At 46.8% G+C, this 21,740-nt stretch overlaps 1 protein-coding gene and 1 long non-coding RNA gene across 2 annotated transcripts in view; one reads left to right on the top strand and one right to left on the bottom strand.

The window, feature by feature from the left end:
* Positions 1 to 21,740, top strand: part of LOC116967569 (NACHT, LRR and PYD domains-containing protein 3-like) — a 128,160-nt gene that overhangs the window by 86,153 nt on the left and 20,267 nt on the right. The gene's annotated exons all lie outside the window — the stretch shown is intronic.
* LOC116967647 lies at positions 1,722 to 20,858 on the bottom strand. The gene is made up of 3 exons (XR_004410295.1): positions 20,821 to 20,858; positions 19,400 to 19,404; positions 1,722 to 1,731 (listed from the first exon to the last, which is right to left on the bottom strand). It is a non-coding gene; the product is annotated as an uncharacterized LOC116967647 (long non-coding RNA).

Here is a 21,740-nt window from a genome sequence, read left to right as displayed (position 1 = left end):
ACCAATGTCCCTTAAAGCTGCACATATACATTCCTCTCTCCGTACCTCACACCCTTTTATCTCATTTTCTCTCGCTTGTCACTTACTCCACTCACCTGCCAATCACCCCCTCATCAGTTAACATCGTGCCATTCTGAAGAAGGGTCAAGACCCGAAATGTCACCTATCCATGTTCTCCACAGATGCTGCCTGACCCGCTGAGTTACTCCAGCACTTCGTGTTAGTCATACAATGTGGATACAGGCCTTTCGGCCCAACTGGCCCACACCTACCCACAAGTCCTAGCTACACTAGTCCAATCTGCCTGCGTTTGGTCCATATCCCTCCAAACGTTTCCTATCCATGTACCTGTCTAACTGTTTCTTAAATGTTGGGGTAGACCCAGCCTCAACTACCTCCTCTGACAGCTTGTTCCATACACCCATCACCCTTTGTGTGAAAAAGCTACCTCTCAGATTCCAATTAAAACTTTTCCCCTTCACCTTGAACCCATGTCCTCTGGTCCTCGATTGCCCCACTCTGGGCAACAGATTCAGTACATCTAACTAAATTGTGTTCTATGCAAGATTCCAGTATCTGCAGTTTCTTGTGTCTCCTTCACCTATATCCACCTATCACTTCTGAAGAAGGGTCTCAGCCTGAAACGTCACCCATTCCTTCTCTCTAGAGATGCTGCCTGTCCCACTGAATTACTCCAGCATTTTGTGTCCACCTATCACTTTCAGGCTTTGTCCAGCCTTCCTCTCTTTTCCAGCTTCCTCCCCCCCCCCCCCCCCCCCCCCCCCCCCTACAATCAGTCTGAAGAAGGGTCCTAACTCAAAACGTTGTCTGTCCATTCCCTCTAAAACGATGGAGGAACTCAGTGGGTCAGGCCGCATCTGTAGAGGGAAGGAAATCTAAGGCGACTACTCCCACCTCTCCTTTTCAACTTTCTCCATCCGCCCCCCACACCAAGCAGTCTGAAGAAGGGTCCTGACCTAGAATGTTGCCTGTCCATGCTCTCCAGATGTGCACGTTACTCTAGGAGATTGTGTCTCTTTTTGTAAACCAGCATCTGCTGTTCCTAGTATCTAGACTGGGCGTGCATTTCACCCTACACTTGCATTCGGTCCGCCAAGGCCTGCTGGATCTCCCGGTTGCCAACCATTTTAACCCCCCTTCACTATCCCACACTGGTCTTTCTGTCCTGGGCCTCCTCCATTGCCAGAGTGAGGTGACACACAAACTGGAGGTTAAAGCCCAATGACATGAACATTGAATTCTCCAAATTAAGGAGAGCCCGCCCCCCCCCCCCCCCACTAATCAAGTCCTGGAGTCTGTCCCGACCCCATCTCTTTTTCTCCAGTTTTCTCCCCCAACTCCCATCATTCTAAAGAAGGATCCAGGCCCGACACGCGCCTGTCCATTCCCCACCAAAGTTCTCCGCCCGTGGACGCCCGCAAGACTCTGGCTGCGGTAAACAAGGACTTTGGCTCGTTAACCCGCTGGAGCCAAGTTGTATTCCAATGAAATAAATGTATTTTCCATGAAATAAATGTCTTTCCAATGAAATAAGCTGAGCTGGGATTGAGGCTTGGAAGGCTGAGCTCACCTCCCCACAATAAAGCACAATAAATTACATACAAAAGCATAATACATGGTCTAAGATCAAGAACAGATGCTGTGGGCAGAGAGAGCATGTGTGTGAGAGAGAGAGAGACTGCGCACCCACACCGGCGAGTGCCCCATCACCTGCTCCCACTGCAGCAAGCGTTTCAAGAGCACACGGGGGCTGTGGGAGCACCAGCGGATACACACTGAGAGAGACCCTTTGTGTGTGCTGAGTGTGACGAGGGTTTCACCCGCATGTCCAGCCTGTGGCAGCACCGGCGGTGATCGTCCCTTCCCCTGCCCGTCAATAGACAACCAGATTCAGATTCACTTTTTATTGTCATTGTGCAGTGTACAGTACAGAGACAACGAAATGCAGTTAGCATCTCACCCAGAAGAGCGAACATAGAATAATGGAACAGTAAAATATATATATGTACAAACAGTAGCAATATGTACAAACAATAGGTGCAGGAGGCCATTCAGCCCTCTGAGCCAGCGCCGCCATTCACTGTGATCATGGCTGATCGTCCACAATCAGTACCCCGTTCCTGCCCTATCACCATATCCCCTGCCTCGCTATCTTTAAGTGCTCTATCTAACACTCTCTTTTGAAAGCATCCAGAGAATTGGCCTCCACTACCTTCTGAGGCAGAGAATTCCACAAATTCACAACTCACTGGGTGAACAAGTTATTTCCTCATCTCCGTTCTAAATGGCCTACCCCTTATTCTTAAAATGTGGCCTCTGGTTCTGGATTTCACCCAACATCGGGAACATGTTTCCTGCATCTAGCATGTCCAATCCCTTAATAATCTTATATTTCAATAAAATGCCCTCTCATCCTTCTAAACTCCAGTGTATACAGCTCAGTCGCTCCATTCTTTCAACAGTCCCGCCATCCCGGGAATTAACCTTGTGAACCTATGCTGCACTCCCTCAATAGCAAGAATGTTCTTCCTCAAATTTGGAGACCACAACTGCACACAATACTCCAGGTGTGGTCTCACCAGGGGCCTGTACAACTGCAGAAGGACCTCTTGTCTCCTCTTATGATGGCCAGCATGCCATTAGCTTTCTTCACAGCCTGCTGTACCTGCATGCTAACTTGTCTCATGGCTTCACCCGCCTTGACCACCTGCTGGAGCACCGGCGAGTCCACACTGGCCAGTGCCCCTTCACCTGCTTGCTCTGTGGGAAGGCCTTTGCCCGCTCCTCCAGCCTGCTGGCACACCGCGACGTGGATAGGCACTGTTTAGGTAGACACAAAATGCAGGAAGAAATGGGTCATGTTTTGGGTCGAGACTGAAGAAGGGTCTGAGTTACTCCAGCATTTGTGTTCATTTTTGTAAACAAGCATCTGAAGTTCCTTGTTTTTAAACCATTCTGGTTAACCATCTCTGCACCTTCCCCAAAGCCTCCACATCATTCCTGTAATGGAGTGACCAGAACTGTATGTAATACTCCAAATGCTACCTGACCAATGTCCCTTAAAGCTGCACATATACATTCCTCTCTCCTTGTCTCACACCCTTTTATCTCCTTATTTTCTCTCGCCTCTGTCACTTACTCCACTCACCTGCCGATCACACCCTTATCTGTTAACATCGTGTCAGTCTGAAGAAGGGTCATGACCCAAAATGTCACCTATCCCATGTTCTCCACAGATGCTGCCTGACCCGTTGAGTTACTCCAGCACTATGTGAAATGTCACCTATCCATGTTCTCCACAGATGCTGCCTGATCCGCTGAGTTACTCCAGCACTCTGTGAAACGTCACCTATCCATGTTCTCCACAGATGCTGCCTGACCCGCCGAGTTACTGCAGCACTTGGTGTTCGAGTCATACAGTATGGAAACAGGCCCTTCGGCCCAACTGGCCCACACCTATCAACATGTCCCAGCTACACTAGTCCCACCTGCCTGCGTTTGGTCCATATCCCCCAAAACTTGTCCGATCCATGTCCCTGTCCAACTGTTTTTGAAATGTTAGAATAGTCCCAGCCTCAACTACCTCCTCTGGCCGCTTGCTCCATACCCTCATACCATACCTCCACTACCCCTCAGATTCCTATTAAATCTTTTCCCCTTCACCTTGAACCCATGTCCTCTGATCCTTGATTCCCCCACTCTGGGCAAGAGACTCTGTGCATCTAACTAAATTGTGTTCTATGCAAGATTCTGGCATCTGCAGTTTCTTGTGTCTCCTTCACCTATATCCACCTATCACTTGTGAGGAAGGGTCTCAGCCTTAAACGTCACCCATTCCTTCTCTGGTGATGCTGCCTGTCCCGCTGAGTTACTCCAGCATTTTGTGTCCGCAAATCACATGCCAGTCTTTTTCTAGCCCCCACCTCTCTTTTCCAGCTTACTCCACCCATCCTCTCCAATCAGTCTGAAGAAGGTCCTAACTCAAAATGTTGTTTTGACATCTTCTGGAAATTTTTGAAGAGGTAACTAGGAAAATGTACAAGGGAGAGCCAGTGGATGTAGTGTACCTGGACTTTCAGAAAGCATTTGATAAGGTCCTACATAGGAGATTAGTGGGCAAAATTAGGGCACATGGTATTGGGTGTAGAGTGCTGACATGGATAGAGAAGTGGTTGGCAGACAGGAAACAAAGAGTAGGGATTAACGGGTCCCTTTCAGAATGGCAGGCAGTGACTATTGGGGTACCGCAAGGCTCAGGGCTGGGACCGCAACTATTTACAATATACGTCAATAATTTGGCTGAAGGGATTAATAATAATAATAATAGTAATAATAATTACCTATTATGGACTCAAGGTCCAGACAAGGGGCAACATTACATAAAAAATGCATTGCATATTAAATATCATAAAATACATGTAAAATCTTAGTATATCACTTATAAAAACATAATTTATATTTAAAAAAAAACAATAGATAAGTTAAAAATGCAGATTAAAAGAATGATCAATGTCCGACAACGAGACAACGATACCAGTGTCTCCACAGCTGGGATTCGTAGCGTGTAGTGCTAAACCTTATGTTTGACAAGGCCACAATAAGCACATTTTTAGAGTCATTTATCCTGCAAATGAATTTATACATGTGATGTCTTAGGATAGCTTCTAAAGTACTGACTCCTGCAGCCACAAACGTATTACTGGCACTACACCATCTAGGATGCCATAGCAGTGTTCTCATGGCATCGTTATATGCCACCTTCAGTCTCTGCATACTCGTCTTTCCATAGTTCGACCACAGGTGCGCAGTGTAGAGTGGTGTGCAGTATGCTCTAAATAGCGACATCTTCGCCACATCTGCACACGCACCAAATTTACGGAAGAGAATATTCGCCTGTACATACAGCATTCGTCGTTGCCTATAAATATCCTCATCATCTCATTTGTTCTGTAAGAATATGCCCTAGATATTTTACCTTATTACAGACACTAAGACTATTGTCAGACAATTTAAAATCATGACATTCTAGACATTTCTCCTCTTTGGTTCTACAGATCATAACAGCACTCTTACTAGCATTATATTTAATGTCATGTTCCACACCATACACAGAACATGGAGCTGCTGGAAACCAGCGCTAGATGGACTAAAGACCACAAGATCATCTGCATACATAATATGGTTCACTGAAATATTACCAATCACGCACCCAGTGTTACAGGCTTTCAATTGTTTAGACAGATCATCAATATATAGATTAAAAAGGACTGGGGACAAAATCCTCCCTTGTCTAACACCATTGCTAACCCCAAATGGGGCTGAGACCCTATTGCCCCATTTTATTTGCATAGTCTGGTGGGCATACCAGTAGGCCAGAATTCTAACAATGTATTTAGGCACCCCTCTTTGACTCATTTTACCAAAAAGCTTTCTGTAGGTATGTTGCAAAGCGTACCTGAAGCGTCGCTGAAAATCTGTCGTTGCGGGTGTGAGCGATTTTGGCGCCGTTTAGAGGGGGGCGGGTTTAAAACGCGATTTTCCCTAGGCTGTTCAAATCGAGGATGTTCAGGCTAGTTATTTATTAACGAAAAATCGCTGGAAGATTCCGTCGCTTTAGCTATTATTACTTTTAAGGGCTTTATCTAATTATTATAGTAGTTTAAAAATTAACCTCTAAACCCGCGACCGCCGGCAATCGGCCGGATCTCATACAGGGGACAACAGGAGGTAGGCTGTTTATTTTTACATTAAAAAGGGCTTCTTAAGATCCCTTTATACAAAGTTTAATGTTGCGAGGAGCTAATTTTGGGCCCATTATATCCTGCAGTATTTTTCTGGGCATTTGAGGGCACAAATCTACCGCAATGTGAACGTTCTAAACCAGCGCGTTCACAGGATCCCACTAGAAAGCTGATTTAAATGGACTTTAATTTACAGCAATTGAACACTAAACGCCTTCCATTTGGCCTATAAATTAATGTAAATGAGATTTAAAAATCATGTTTTATTGTGAATTATTTGTGAATATTATTTGGACACTTAAGCTATTTAAAAATGTTAATCATCTATTAAGAAATGGATAGATGTTTAGATCTAGTAATTGAAGTTTGAAATTAGCTACAATTGGGTAACTAACTAATTATATGCTTTAATTTCAGGTCATCCAAGTAAGATTGTTTTATATTTGTTTCAGAATGCTTCAATCTATGATAACTGAAAATTTCATTCAGTTCTCTTAATTTTTAAGAAGGTTATGGGCTTTTGACTGTCCACGATCACAGCTTTTTTGTTATGTCCATAGAAAATCAATAGGGGACAAGATGCTAATTTCCGAGTATGAAAATGGCCATAACATTTTAAATACTTGAGATATGAAAGTGAATTAGGTGTCAAATTAAACTTCTTTTTATGCTTTATCTGATGGGATAAATTGCAGACTTCATTTTTAAAATCTCAAAATTTTGTAACATTGCTACTTTCTGTGATTAACACAGTCAAAGGCTTTAGAAGCATCAATAGAGCACATACGGATTGAAGAGTGTTTGCCTCTATATTTATTTACAATCTCCTTTAAGGCATATATGCATAAATCAGTGCCATGTTTAGCTTTAAAGCCAAACTGGTTATCTGTGGAGTTAACAAACTCATTTATTCTATCTAGCAGAACTCTTTCTAAAACTTTTGACAATATGCTGGCTAAAGATTTGGGCCTGTAATTATTTAGGCTGCCTACTTTACAAGCTTTGTCCTTAATGACCGGCACTAACAGGACAGACAACATTGAGTCTGGTAACAAGCCATGATTCAAAGTAACGTTAGCAATTTTGCAGATGACACAAAGCTGGGTGGCAGTGTGAACTGTGAGGTGGATGCTATGAAAATGCAGGGTGACTGGGACAGGTTGGGGGAGTGGGAAGATGCATGGCAGATGAGGTTTAATGCGGATAAATGTGAGGTTATCCACTTTGGTAGCAAATACAGGAAGGCAGATTACTATCTAAATGGCGTCAGGTTGGGAAAAGGGGAAGTACAACGGGATCTGGATCTGATCCTTGTTCATCAGTCTTTGAAAGTAAGCATGCAGGTACAGCAGGCAGTGAAGAAAGCGAATGGCATGTTGGCCTTTATAACTAGAGGAATCGAATATAGGAGCAAAAAGGTCCTTCTGCAATTGTACAGAGCCCTAGTGAGACCACACCTGGAGTATTGTGTGTGGATTTGCTCCCCTAATTTGAGGAAGGACATTCTTGCTATTAGGTTTACAAGGTTAATTCCAGGGATGGCAGGACTGTCATATGCTGAGAGAATGGAGCAGCTGGGCTTGTATACTCTGGAGTTTAGAAGGATGAGAGGGCCTCTCATGGAAACATATAAGATTGTTAAGGGTTTGGACACACCAGAGGCAGGAAACCTGTTCCAGATGTTAGGGGAGTCCAGAACCAGGGGCCACAGTTTAATAATAAGGAGTAAACCATTTTGAACGGTGACGAGGAAACACTTTTTCTCACAGAGAGTGTGAGTGTGGAATTCTCTGCCTCAGAGGGCAGTGGAGGTGGGTTCTCTGGATGCTTTCAAGAGAGAGCTAGATAGGGCTCTTAAAAATATGAAATCAGGGGATATGGGGAGAAGGCAGGAACAGGGTACAGATTGGGGATGATCAGCCATGATCACATTGAATGGCCGTGCTGGCTCGAAGGACCGAATGGCCTACTCCTGCACCTAGTGTCTATTGTCTATTATGCTGAAGGCACAATTGCATATATTGTTTATAAGAAATGAGGCAAAGAGCCATGTGAGCCATTAGGAGAGAGGTTCAAATCAGATCAGCTGTGTTCCTATTGAAAGGTGGGATATCCTTGTTTGGCCGAGCGGCAACTTCACTGCTGATTAATATGGTTGAATAAAAGCCTCAGACAAGTAAATTAAATTAATGGAGTAACTTGGCAAGGCAGACTAGAAGTCTGAAGAGGGGTCTCAAACCGAAACGCACCCATTCCTTCTCTCCAGAATTACTGCCTGTCCTGCTGAGTTACTGACCTTTCTGTCCGTGGCCTCCTCCACTGTCAGAGTGAGGCACAGAGCAAATTGGAGGAACAACACCTCATATTTGGCTTGGGCAGCTTACACTCCAGCAGTATGAATATTGCCTTCTCTAACCTTTGATTCAGATTCAGATTCAATTTTAATTGTCATTGTCAGTGTACAATACAGAGACAACGAAATGCATTCAGCATCTCCCTGGAAGAGCGACATAGCAAATGATTTGAATAAATAATAATAAGTGTCCGGGGGGGGGGGGGATTGGCAGTCACCGAGGTACGTTGTTGAGTAGAGTGACAGCCGCCGGGAAGAAGCTGTTCCTGGACCTGCTGGTTCGGCAACGGAGTGACCTGTAGCGTCTCCCGGATGGTAGGAGGGTAAACAGTCCATAGTTGGGGTGAGAGCAGTCCTTGGCGATGCTGAGCGCCCTCCGCAGACAACGCTTGCTTTGGACAGACTCAATGGAGGGGAGCGAGGAACCGGTGATGCGTTGGGCAATTTTCACCACCCTCTGCAATGCCTTCCGGTCGGAGACAGAGCAGTTGCCATACCATACTGTGAGGCAGTTGGTAAGGATGCTCTCGATGGTGCAGCGGTAGAAGTTCACCAGGATCAGAGGAGACAGATGGACCTTCTTCAGTCTCCTCAGGAAGAAGAGACGCTGGTGAGCCTTCTTGATCAGAGTTGAGGTATTGTGGGTCCAAGAGAGGTCATCGGAGATGTTGACTCCCAGGAACCTGAAGCTAGAAACACGTTCCACCTCCGTCCCATTAATGTGGATGGGGGTGTGCGTGCCGCCCCTGGACTTCCTGAAGTCTACAATGAGCTCCTTGGTCTTCTTGGAGTTAAGGGCCAGGTTGTTGTCAGCGCACCATGCTGCTAAGTGCTGGACCTCCTCCCTGTAGGCCGACTCATCGTTGTTGCTGATGAGGCCAATCACCGTTGTATCATCTGCATACTTGATGGTGTTAGTACCATGTACAGGTGTGCAGTCATAGGTGAAGAGGGAGTAGAGGAGGGGGCTCAGCACACAGCCCTGTGGAACGCCGGTGTTCAGGGTGAGGGTTGAAGAGATGTGCTTGTCTAACCTAACAGACTGGGGTCTGTTGGTTAGAAAGTCCAGTATCCAGTTGCAGAGGGAGGGGTCGATGCCCAGGTTACCGAGTTTGGTGATCAGTTTTGATGGTATAATGGTGTTGAATGCTGAGCTGTAATCGATGAACAGCATTCTTACGTAAGTATCTCTGTTGTCGAGGTGGGAGAGGGCGGAGTGAATTGCTGTTGAGATGGCATCCTCTGTACTCCTGTTCTTGCGGTAGGCAAACTGATAAGGGATCCAGTGTGGGGGGTAGGCAGCTTTTGAGGTGTGCCAGGACCAGCCTCTCGAAGCACTTGGTGATGATGGGGGTAAGTGCAACTGGGCGGAAGTCGTTGAGGCTTGCCGCAGTGGAGTGTTTTGGCACTGGCACGATGGAGGTGGTTTTAAGGCACGTGGGGACAACTGCTTGGGCAAGTGACAAGTTGAAGATGTCAGTCCAGACGTCTGTCAGCTGCGCAGCACAGGCCCTGAGCACGCGCCCGGGGATGGCGTCAGGGCCAGCAGTTTTACGTGCATTAGTCCTACTCAGTGCCACGTATACGTCGTAGGGGGTGAGTGTGAGGGGTTGGTGATCGGCAGGTAGCACAGCCTTGCTTTCCCTCTCTCTCCACCCAACCCCCTTCCTAGTTCTCCGACCAGTCTGACTGTCCCATGATTAAATGTTATCACTGTGAGTTTCGTTGTCACCTCCCAATTAATAATTTTCTTGATCCCTAACCCCTTTGATGTCTCGTTTTCACACCTTACACGTCCTTATCTCTGTGTCTCCCTCTCCCCTTACACTCAGACTGAAGAAGGGTCTCGACCAGGAACGTCACCCATTCTTTCTCTCCAGAGATGCTGCCTGTCCTGCTGAGTTACTCCAGCACTTTACATTACAAATTATATTAATATTTGTATCATCTGGGCTTTTATTGACACCTTCCAAGGTCGAGCAGAAGATGAATTTTAGTTTCCATTAATTAAATATTATTCATGTATCGGATGCATGAATTGCTGTGGTCGGGGATGGGGATTGAACCTGCCGCACTGAGTGAGGCGGGGGTGGGGCTGGGGTTGGGGGAGGGGTCGAGGGAGGGATCGGGACGCGGGCACCGCCTGAGCTGAGCCGGGATTCAGTTGCGCTGGAGTTTCAGGGCGGTGCCACGTCGATGGGCCCCGCCCCCATCCGCTGTCAATCACCGGGCGGTGTTGTCACCGCTCTCCTGCTGGCACGTCACCAGCCGGAGGCGCGCCCTTTGCGCGTGCACGTCACGCAGGCCCGGCTCGCGCGGAGACGGTTTAACGGCCGCGCTCGCGCCACCGGTCACCCTCCAACATTCAGCGCAGGCCGCGCCCACCCCTCTGTTCCCATTGGATGCCGGCGGTGTCCGTCAGTGGTCTCAGCCAATGGCGGAGATGGACCCGTCGAGGTCCCGCCCCGGACATGCGGGTCCAATCCCGCGCGCAGGCGCAGCGCGTCTCCGTTGCTCTAGAAACCAAAGATCCGCTACAGGATCTTCGCTAGAAACATAGAAACCTGGTGCAGGAGGAGGCCATTCGGCCCTTCGAGCCAGCACCGACATTCATTGTGATCATGGCTGACCGTCCCCTATCAATAACCCGTGCCTGCCTTCTCCCCATATCCCTTGACTCCACTCGCCCCTAGAGCTCTATCTAACTCTCTCTTAAATCCATCCAGTGACTTGGCCTCCACTGCCCTCTGTGGCAGGGAATTCCACAAATTCATAACTCTCTGGGTGAAAACGTTTTTTCTCACCTCAGTCTTAAATGGCCTCCCCATTATTCTCAAACTGTGGCCCCTGGTTCTGGACTCGCCCAAACATTGGGAACATTTTTCCTGCATCTAGCATGGCCAGTCCTTTTATAATTGTATATGTTTCTATAAGAACCCCCTCATCCTTCTAAACTCCAGTGAATACAAGCCCAGTCTTTTCAATCTTTCCTCATATGACAGTCCCGTCATCCCAGGGATCAATCTCATGAACCAATGCTGCACTGCCTCAATCACAAATAAGTAAGTACATTTTATTTATATAACACCGTTAAATCAACTCGCATTGAAACCAAAGTGCTTTACATAAAACAAATAATTAAGCTTCCGTACATCCATAGCAAAATGAAAAGAAAGAAAAATGACACAACACACCATAGAATTCAACATGAACGTCCCCCCACAACAGAATCAAAATGTTCCTCTGTGGGGAAAGGCATCAGAAAGTTAAGTCCTCTTCCTCTGAATCACCCGAGGCCGGGGCCTATTTGTGGCCTCCGCAGCCAGTCCGATGTTTTCAGGCCCTCTTGCCAGAAAGCTGGAACTCCGGCGTCGAGTGAAACACTCCTCAGCGGTTTGGAATGTCTGGAGCAGCCACTTCCTCCCTGGAGACCGCGGCTCCTGAAGTCCTCAGGCCGCGCTGGTTGGAGCTCCGACTCTGGCGATCTCGATCCCAGGCTCCGCGGTGTCTTAAATCCAGCGCCGCCCGCGGCTGGACGCCCACAGCCACAGCTCCTCGGATGTCGTAGTCGGCGGTCACAGCACTCCGGAGCTTACCGCACGGCGACCCGGTAAGGCATCGCCTGCTCCATGATGGTATCCCAGCACTGCGCTGCCGCCGAAGCTGTAGCCCTGGCCGGTCCCGACAGGATACGCCGCTCCAGTCCGATGGTAGGCCGCGAGGAAGGGGCGAAGAAGCAGCTCGGAGGCAAGCCGCCTCTCTGACCAGGTAGGGACTAGGAAATAAAGTTTCCCCCTTCCCCTCCCCCACCCACCACGTAAAAGACCTCCAACTAACATTTGTTTTTTTTTAACAGGACAAAAAATAAAAATAAAAAAGGGTGAAAGGGCGGACTGCAGGCAGAGCAGCAGAAGAAAGGGAGAGAGGGGGAGACAGAGAGGACAGAGGGGGGGAGATGGAGAGAGCGAGGGGAGGGAGAGAGAGGGAGGAGAGGGAGAGAGAGAGGGGAGAGGGAAAGAGAGAGAGGATGTCCTTCCTCAAATTAGGAGACCAAAACTGGACACAATAATCCAGATGTGGAGTACCCACTACCTGCTCCTTCGACCCTCTCCCCACTCCCCTGCTGAAGTCCTGCCTCCCCGTTCTCTGCCCCTACCTCACTAATCTCTTCAACTCCTCATTGTCCCAAGGAATTGTCCCCTCCACTTTCAAAACTGCTGCTGTTACACCAATCTTAAAGAAACCTGGTCTTGATCCCTCCTCTCTCATTATCTCAAACCTCCCCTTTCTTTCAAAAACCCTGGAGTGTATCGTTGCGTCGCAACTGCATTCCCACCTCCTTGCGTATAACCTACTTGAACCCCTCCAATCTGGCTTTCGCCCCCTCCATAGCACAGAAACTGCTCTCCTCAAAGTCCTCAACGACCTCCTCACCTCTGCTGACACTGGTTCCCTCAACATCCTCATCCTCCTCGACCTGAGCGCAGCCTTCGATACAGTGAACCATAACATCCTGCTCACCAGACGCAAAGACCTCGGCATTGAAGGTTCTGCACTCAGCTGGCTCCGTACCTACCTTTCCAACAGATCCCACTTCATCTCTCTCCACAACCATACCTCTGCTACAGCCACGGTCGCTCAAGGCGTCCCCCAAGGTTCCGTACTCGGCCCCCTCTTCATCATCTACATCCTCCCCCTTGGTCAGATACTTCGCCACTTCAACCTGGACTTCCACTGTTACGCTGATGACACCGAGATCTACCTAGGCACCAAATCCCCCCACAAATCCCCCACACCCCCCCCCCCCCCCCCCCCTCCCATATCAACTCCTGTTTGTCAGCTATAAAAACCTGGATGCAACATAATTTCCTCAAACTCAACAGCGATAAGACAGAATTCCTCCTCATAGGCTCCAAAGCCACACTCAGCAAAATCAATAACTCCACTCTCACCATAGACGGCACCATTGTCTCCCCATCTCCCCAGGCACGCAACCTTGGCATGATCTTTGATTCCACCCTCTCCTTTGAGCCTCACATCCGCCATGTCATTAAAACCTCCTTCTTTCATCTCCGCAACATCACCAAACTCAGACCCTCTCTCACACCTCCCGCTGCTGAAAGACTCATCCATGCCTTCATCTCCTCCCGACTGGACTATTGCAACTCACTTCTCGGCATCAGCTCCACCTACATCAACCGACTCCAACTGGTCCAGAACGCAGCCGCCCGACTCATCACCCACACCAAATCCTGGCATCACATCACTCCAGTCCTCAAACAACTTCACTGGCTTCCCATCTCCCACCGGATCACCTACAAAATCCTGATCCTCACCTACAAAGCCCTCCACCATCTGGCCCCCCCATATCTCAGTGACCTCCTCTCTCCCTACCAACCCTCACGGTCCATCAGATCCGCATCAGCCGGTCTCCTCTCCATCCACAAGTCCAACCTCCGCAGTTTTGGGGACAGAGCCTTCTCCAGGGCAGCTCCCAGGCTCTGGAACTCCCTCCCCCAGCTGATCCGCAATTCCGTGTCCCTCACCATCTTCCAGTCCCGCCTCAAGACCCATCTCTTCACCTCTGCCTATCCTTAACCCCACGTCCCCCTCCCTTTTCATCTGTGCATTAAATGCCTCATATTGTGTTTTGTATTGAATTCTGTCTTTACTTTGTGTACTAGTCATGTCTCTTTATTTAATTCCCCTTACATGTTTTTCCTCTACCTGCTAAATTTTTGTAAGGTGTCCTTGAGGCTCTTGAAAGGCACCCATAAATAAAATGTATTATTATTATTATTAGATGTGGTCTTACCAGAGCCCTATACAACTGCAGAAGAACCTCTTTACTCCTATACTGAAACCCTCTTGTTATGAAGGCCAACGTTCCATTAGTTTTCTTCATTGCGTGCTGTACTGCACGCCAAACTTCAGTGACTGGTGTACAAGGATGCCCAGGTCTTCCTGTACCTCCCCCTTACCTCACCTAACCCCATTCTGCATCTGTATCTTTGACTATAGTCACCATCACTGGTTGTCGCAAACGTATCCTACACCCACTAGGGACAATTTTTACATTCACCAAGCCAATTAACCTACAAACCTGTACGTCTTTGGAATGTGGGAGAAAACATAAGATCTCAGGGAAACCCCACGCAGGTCACAGGGAGAACGTGCAAATTCCGTACAGAACCCGGGTCTCCAGCGCTGCATTTTGTTGTAATGCAGCAACTCTACCGCTGCGCCACTGTGAATCCCCGGGGAGAGTGGCGCCGTTTGTCAACCGGGTCCCCGCTATTCAGTGAAGGGGTTCCTGCGGCTGCAGCTGCCCAGTGACGCCCCGAGTTTATGCATCACCGGGCAGAGAGAGGCTGCCGTGGGGATGTTCATACTAGGAGCACAGAATTAGGCAGGTCGGCCCATCTAGTCTACTCCGCCATTCAATCATAGTTAGACACAAAATGCTGGAGTAACTCAGCTGGACTGGCAGCATCTCGGGAGAGAAGGAATGGATGACGTTTCGGGTCGAGACCCTTCTTCAGGCTGGTTAGGGATAAGGGAAACGAGAGATATAGATGATGATTTTTGCCTTAGACTCAATCATGGCTGATCTATCTCTCCCTCTCAACCCCATTATCCTGCCTTCTCCTAATAGCCCTGGCACCCATACGAATGAAGAACCTGACAATCTCCACTTTAAAAAATACCTATTGATAGCCGTCCGTGGCAATGAATCTCACAGATTCACCACCCTCCAGCTCAAGATATTCCTCATCTCCATTCTAAAGGTACATCCTTTAATTCTGAAACTGTGCCCTCTGGTCCTAGACCCTCCCGCTGGTGGAGACATCTTCTCCACATCCACTCTATCCAGGCCTTAAACTATTTGATGTGGTCTGGGGGGTGTAGAGAGGGTTTGGGAGGGACGGGGTGGGATATGTAGGGTGAAGAGAGGGTTCAGAAGGGGGGGGGGGGTGGTGTGGAGGGTGAAGAGAGGGTTCAGAAGGGGGGTAATAGTGTGTGCAGGGCGAAGAGAGGGTTCATGAGGGGAAGATGGGGTGAGGAGGGTGAAGAGAGGGTTCAGGAGGGTGAGGCTGGTGAGGGTTCAGGAGGGGAGGATGGGGTGAGGAGAGTAGTACGGTCATGGGCAGATTCATGGGTGATTATAGGACCCATTTCAGCAACCAGCCTCCGCCATCTTGTTCCGCCATCTTGCTTCTGGCCAAGGATCGGATCTTTGCTTCCACCTCCGCTCTCGTATCTTCACTTTGGTCTTTGACTTTGACCATGCCGTCCACATCGACCACTGTTGCCTACTGCTATGCTGAAAATTGTTCCAATCGCCAATGTAAGCGACCCGACTTATCTTTCTTCAGGTTCCCCGTTAAGGAGGAAAGGTAATATTCAGTGTTAAAGGGACAAATAAATCACAATAAAAGCGAAAAGATGCCTATGTTCCTTCCACAGCGTGCTGGGAGCCTGGCCCAGATCAGCACGGCCAAGGCACCAGAGTGAAGTTGCGGGGAGGTTTACAATAGAAACATAGAAATTAGGTGCAGGAGTAGGCCATTCGGCCCTTCGAGCCTGCACCGCCATTCAATATGATCATGGCTGATCATCCAACTCAGTATCCCGTACCTGCCTTCTCTCCATACCCTCTGATCCCCTTAGCCACAAGGGCCACATCTAACTCCCTCTTAAATATAGCCAATGAACTGGCCTCGACTACCCTCTGTGGCAGAGAGTTCCAGAGATTCACCACTCTCTGTGTGAAAAAAGTTCTTCTCATCTCGGTTTTAAAGGATTTCCCCCTTATCCTTAAGCTGTGACCCCTTGTCCTGGACTTCCTCAACATCGGGAGCAATCTGCCTGCATCTAGCCTGTCCAACCCCTTAAGAATTTTGTAAGTTTCTATAAGATCCCCTCTCAATCTCCTAAATTCTAGCGAGTATAAACCAAGTCTATCCAGTCTTTCTTCATAAGACAGTTCTGACATCCCAGGAATCAGTCTGGTGAACCTTATCTGCACTCCCTCTATGGCTATAATGTCCTTCCTCAGATTTGGAGACCAAAACTGTACGCAATACTCCAGGTGTGGTCTCACCAAGACCCTGTACAACTGCAGTAGAACCTCCCTGCTCCTATACTCAAATCCTTTTGCTATGAAAGCTAACATACCATTCGCTTTCTTCACTGCCTGCTGCACCTGCATGCCTACTTTCAATGACTGGTGTACCATGACACCCAGGTCTCGCTGCATCTCCCCTTTTCCTATTCGGCCACCATTTAGATAATAGTCTGCTTTCCTGTTTTTGCCACCAAAATGGATAACCTCACATTTATCCACATTATACTGCATCAGCCAAACATTTGCCCACTCACCCAGCCTATCCAAGTCACCTTGCAGTCTCCTAGCATCCTCCTCACAGCTAACCCTGCCCCCCAGCTTAGTGTCATCCGCAAACTTGGAGATATTGCCTTCAATTCCCTCATCCAGATCATTAATATATATTGTAAATAGCTGGGGTCCCAGCACTGAGCCTTGCGGTACCCCACTAGTCACTGCCTGCCATTGTGAAAAGGACCCGTTTACTCCTACTCTTTGCTTCCTGTTTGCCAGCCAGTTCTCTATCCACATCAATACTGAACCCCCAATGCCATGTGCTTTAAGTTTGTATACTAATCTCTTATGTAGGACCTTGTCGAAAGCCTTCTGGAAGTCCAGATACACCACATCCACTGGTTCTCCCCTATCCACGCTACTAGTTACATCCTCGAAAAATTCTATAAGATTCGTCAGACATGATTTACCTTTTGTAAATCCATGCTGACTTTGTCCAATGATTTCACCACTTTCCAAATGTGCTGCTATCCCATCTTTAATAACTGACTAGCAGTTTCCCCACTACCGGAATTTAGACTAACTGGTCTGTAATTCCCCGATTTCTCTCTCCCTCCCTTCTTAAAAAGTGGGGTTACGGTTGCTACCCGCCAATCTCAGGAACTACTCCAGAATCTAAAGAGTTTTGAAAGATTATTACTAATGCATCCACTATTTCTGGAGCTACTTCCTTAAGTACTCTGGGATGCAGCCTATCTGGCCCTGGGGATTTATCGGCCTTTAATCCATTCAATTTACCCAACACCACTTCCCGGCTAACCTGGATTTCACTCAATTCCTCCAACTCCTTTGACCCACGGTCCCCTGCTATTTCCGGCAGATTATTTATGTCTTCCTTAGTGAAGACGGAACCAAAGTAGTTATTCAATTGGTCCGCCATATCCTTGTTCCCCATAATCAACTCACCTGTTTCTGACTGCAAGGGACCTACATTTGTTTTAACTAATCTCTTTTGTTTATTATTTAATGTCCCTTGTCTAGTCTGAAATAAAGTTCATCATTGGATATAAAAATCTGAAGAAATATAATTGTGTGTGTTATATGATTATATACATCTATATCACATTCATGTATGTGTGTTCTTTCCTGCACAATCTAGTCAGTTGTATGCTCATGGAATAAAACCATCCTTAAGTTATACATCTTTTGTAAATCTTGCTCAAAACAAATTTAATTTTGTGAAAGTCTTCAATTAGATAACCCCACCATAACAGGCAGATCTCATTCCACTCTCTGGCTATTGGGAAGACCAGACCCCTTATTATTTGTGGAGAAACAACTCCATAGCAAATTGAAAATAAGCACAAAATCATTAAGTAACATTCCAGGGCTAGAGCAACTGGAATCTTCATATTGCTATTATTTCCCCAAATACTGCAATTGTGAACAGTGTGATCACATTAGTGTGATTAGATGAATGAATTACAGAGTGCAAGTGTAATACAAAATCAACTCAAACACAGCATATGAGCCATTTAAAAAGAAATGATTTAAAAAACATTTTTAAAAAAAGAATGCTATCAGAGTCAAATTTTATTCTTGACAAGAATTAACAGAATTATGAACTAACAGAATTATGAATCTAACCCTATATCACACACAAACTGTTCTCCCGCAACGTTGATTATACCGCGAGTTGGGTCGGGTAGGTTCCGGTTACTAAAATGGGCGGGGGAAAACGGCCCATGATCCGCTCCGTAGCGTACTGCACGTCAGCCCATTGCATTTGGTAGGAGTGGCCTATCTTGCTCCGCTATAGGATCTTTGGTTGTTTTTGACACTTCTTCTTCTTCTTCTATGTGGTGTTTTTGGCGGTTGGCAAACAACTTTTTTGGTGCATTACCGCCACCAACTGGCATGGAGTGTGGATCAAACAACACCATTACATATACTAATAACCTATATCCTTCCGAACAAATTGGTTACCCTAAGAAAATGCAACAGGATTTGATAGCACTTATATGAACTTCCTTGCAAAATATCTACCAAATCAAATTGTATTCTTTCTTTTCTGAACTGCTCACTCATCCGTTCTCTCTCCTCCTCATACCTCTCACAGTGTACAATGACATGCTCTATTGTCTCTTCTTGCCCACAGTATTCACATCTACCTGTATTATGCTTGCCTATTATAAAAAGTGTACTGTTCAGACCAGTGTGTCCAAATCTAATTCTTGAGATTACTGTCTCCTCTTTTCTGTTTTTTCCTGCACATCTCATTTCTCCCACTTTCCTCTGGACTCTGTAGAACCACCGTCCTTTCCGCTCTTCATCCCATTGCTTTTGCCATCTTTCCTTCAGTCTTTGCTTAATAATGTCTTTGATTTCAGTTTTACCTATGTTAATACTTAAATCAATTTTACTTCTTTTTGCTACCTCTTTTGCTACCTTATCTGCCATTTCGTTTCCTCTAATGCCAATGTGTGCTGGTACCCATAAAAATATGACTGTAAGCCTTGTTGTTGTCTCTGCGGCTTTGATTCATCTCATTCCCGGTGACGCGAACGCCCCCCGCCCTGATGATGCGCATGTGCACTGTCCGGCAAGTCACCGGATGGGCGGCGTTTCCTTCCGGCGGAGCGGGTAGACTCAAAGATCTTATAGCGGATAGCTATATAGCTATAAGATCTTTGGGTAGACTCAGACAAGTTGCCATCGGTGAGTATTTTGTCCGCCGGTCCCCAGTGGACGGGTCTAATGTTGGGGACAGACTTGGGTTAAATTTCCCCATTGAATTTGATTTGCTCTTGTCAGGACATTGAATTGATTGTTGTGAGTAAATGTGTCACCGTGATAGTTTGAAGCACAACAGTCATGTTCAGCAACAGCTGTGTTTTGTCACTGGATGTGTTGGTGGAAATGCTGCACATCACACACACACACACACACTTCTATAGAGTTGTAACTAACAGTTGATGTGTTGAATTCGCTGAGCAGTCTGGTGGAGTCAAAGCAAATGTCCCAGTTTGTTTTACAGTTACTAAATGGCGGAATGTTCAGGTTACTATTTCTTAATTAAACCGTCAGCTTCTTATTTCCGGTTCAGTTATTTTTGCCGAAAAAAAGTCCTCAATTACCAGAGTAAAGGCCTTTCTGAGCCTCCTGTAAGGAGAGTTACACATGTTTATCGCCCTCTGGTCACAGCTATGTGAGTGATCCTGGAAGAAGTTGCAGCAGAATGATAGTAAGATGAAAGGATACTGTGAGGATTTCGGATTTGCAACACAGAATGCATTTTGTACATGTCAATTCTCATTTCATTATTCAAATGAGTTGGGACTATTGGGTATGTGAGTGGAAATATGAAATTTACACAAATCTGTTGACCACTGCAGAATGACGTGACTTTTGCAACCTGTTTTTTTTGCATGGAATTAAAAAAAAATATTGCTATTCCAGGAGATCTGAAGGAAAAATAAATTGCCAACATGGTAGTAATACTCAGCAGTTTGAGCAACATTTGATACAGTCCCAGTTCAGATAATGGATTATACACTTGCACTTCCACTGTTTTCTGTATTCACCATTTTAATCAATAAACATAGAAAATAGGTGCAGGAATAGGCCCTTCGGCCCTTCGAGCCTGCACCGCCATTCGATATGATCATGGCTGATCATCCAACTCAGTATCCCATCCCTGCCTTCTCTCCATACCTCCTGATCGCTTTAGCCACAAGGGCCACATCTAACTCCCTCTTAAATATAGCCAATCAACTACCTTCTGTGGCAGAGAATCCCACAGATTCACCACTCTCTGTTAAAAATCATTTTCTCATCTCGGTCCTAAAAGACTTCCCTCTTATCCTTAAACTGTGACCCCTAGTTCTGGACATCCCCAACATCGGGAATAATATTCCTGCATCTAGCCTGTCCAACCCCTTAAGAATTTTGTACGTTTCTATAAGATCCCCCCCTCAATCTTCTAAATTCTAACGTGTACAAGCCGAGTCTATCCGGTCTTTCTTCATATGAAAGTCCTGACATCCCAGGAATCAGTCTGGTGAACCTTCTCTGTACTCCCTCTATGGCAAGAATGTATTTCCTCAGATTAAGAGACCAAAACTGTACGCAATACTCCATGTGTTGTCTCACCAAGACCCTGTACGACTGCAGTAGAACCTCCCTGCTCTTATATTCAAATCATTTTGCTATGAATGCTAACATACCATTTGCCTTCTTCACTGCATGCTGCACCTGCATTCCTACTTTCAATGACTGGTGTACCATGACACCCAGGTCTCGTTGCAAAGTAAAGTAAATACACATGGTTTTTATTACACTGGTAACAAATGGTAGTCATTTACACATGGTAAGATAAACAGATACGTTTGATTTAGATGCTAGAGGTTGTTTCCAGGTATAAAGAGATCACCTGTTCAGGACCAGAAGTAGTACAATTTAATGCAGAATTATATCTTTCAGCCATGATAATAGAGAATGTCTGCAAGATAGCAAAGGATAATCTCTTTGTTGAGGATGAATCAGTTGGAGAGCTGAGTGCTGAGAGGAACAGATGATTGGTCAACAATTCAGTAGTTTAATATGCAACTGTACAGTGAAATTCTTTTAGCACATATTACACATTCAGGCTTCGCCATTTTCAACGTCCAAATCAGATCCGCCCGCGAGCTCGATGTCCTGGTGCAGTTCCTGTGAACCGACCGCCCCCTCCTCACCCATCTTTGTGTCGCGCGGGGTGCCTCCACCTACCTTGAAGGGCTGTGGGCATGATCCCAGTTCACCCTCCTACTGGGCCACTCCTAGCGCCTGACGTCTCCAGCTCTCTCCCGGTAACGCCGTCCAATGAACCTTTGGGCGGGTTTGGGCAGCGTCCTGTAGAGATGAGACGGATGATTCTCCTGTGAAGTGGGACTGGTGGTGGTACTGCAGACATCACCTGACATCATGGAGACCCTACAGAGTCCAGGCCTGGGATCGAATCCTTCTGGAATTGAAACTCCAGGGATGTGGTGGAATGTGCCATGGGAGCAGTGGGGACTACAGTTTCCAGTAGAGTTGGGATGCTTGTAGTTTATTTCCTGTTCCAGTTAGTGGGGAATTTGACAATGGGTAACATGGAGGTATGGAAGCTTTTGGCCTGGATGGCAGGATTGTGGGAAGAATAGGGCCAGCAGAGTGTGACAGTAATTCACCACCAGTGGGTATTTTTCCTCTTGTGAGTTGAAGCCTCCAAACAGGTGAGGTGTGCATGTTGGGGATTGAC

The sequence above is a fragment of the Amblyraja radiata genome, chromosome 40 (assembly GCF_010909765.2).
Source record: "Amblyraja radiata isolate CabotCenter1 chromosome 40, sAmbRad1.1.pri, whole genome shotgun sequence".
NCBI lineage: Eukaryota > Metazoa > Chordata > Chondrichthyes > Rajiformes > Rajidae > Amblyraja > Amblyraja radiata.
Note: the sequence above shows the minus strand (reverse complement) of the source record. Positions and strands in the feature narration are given on the sequence as shown.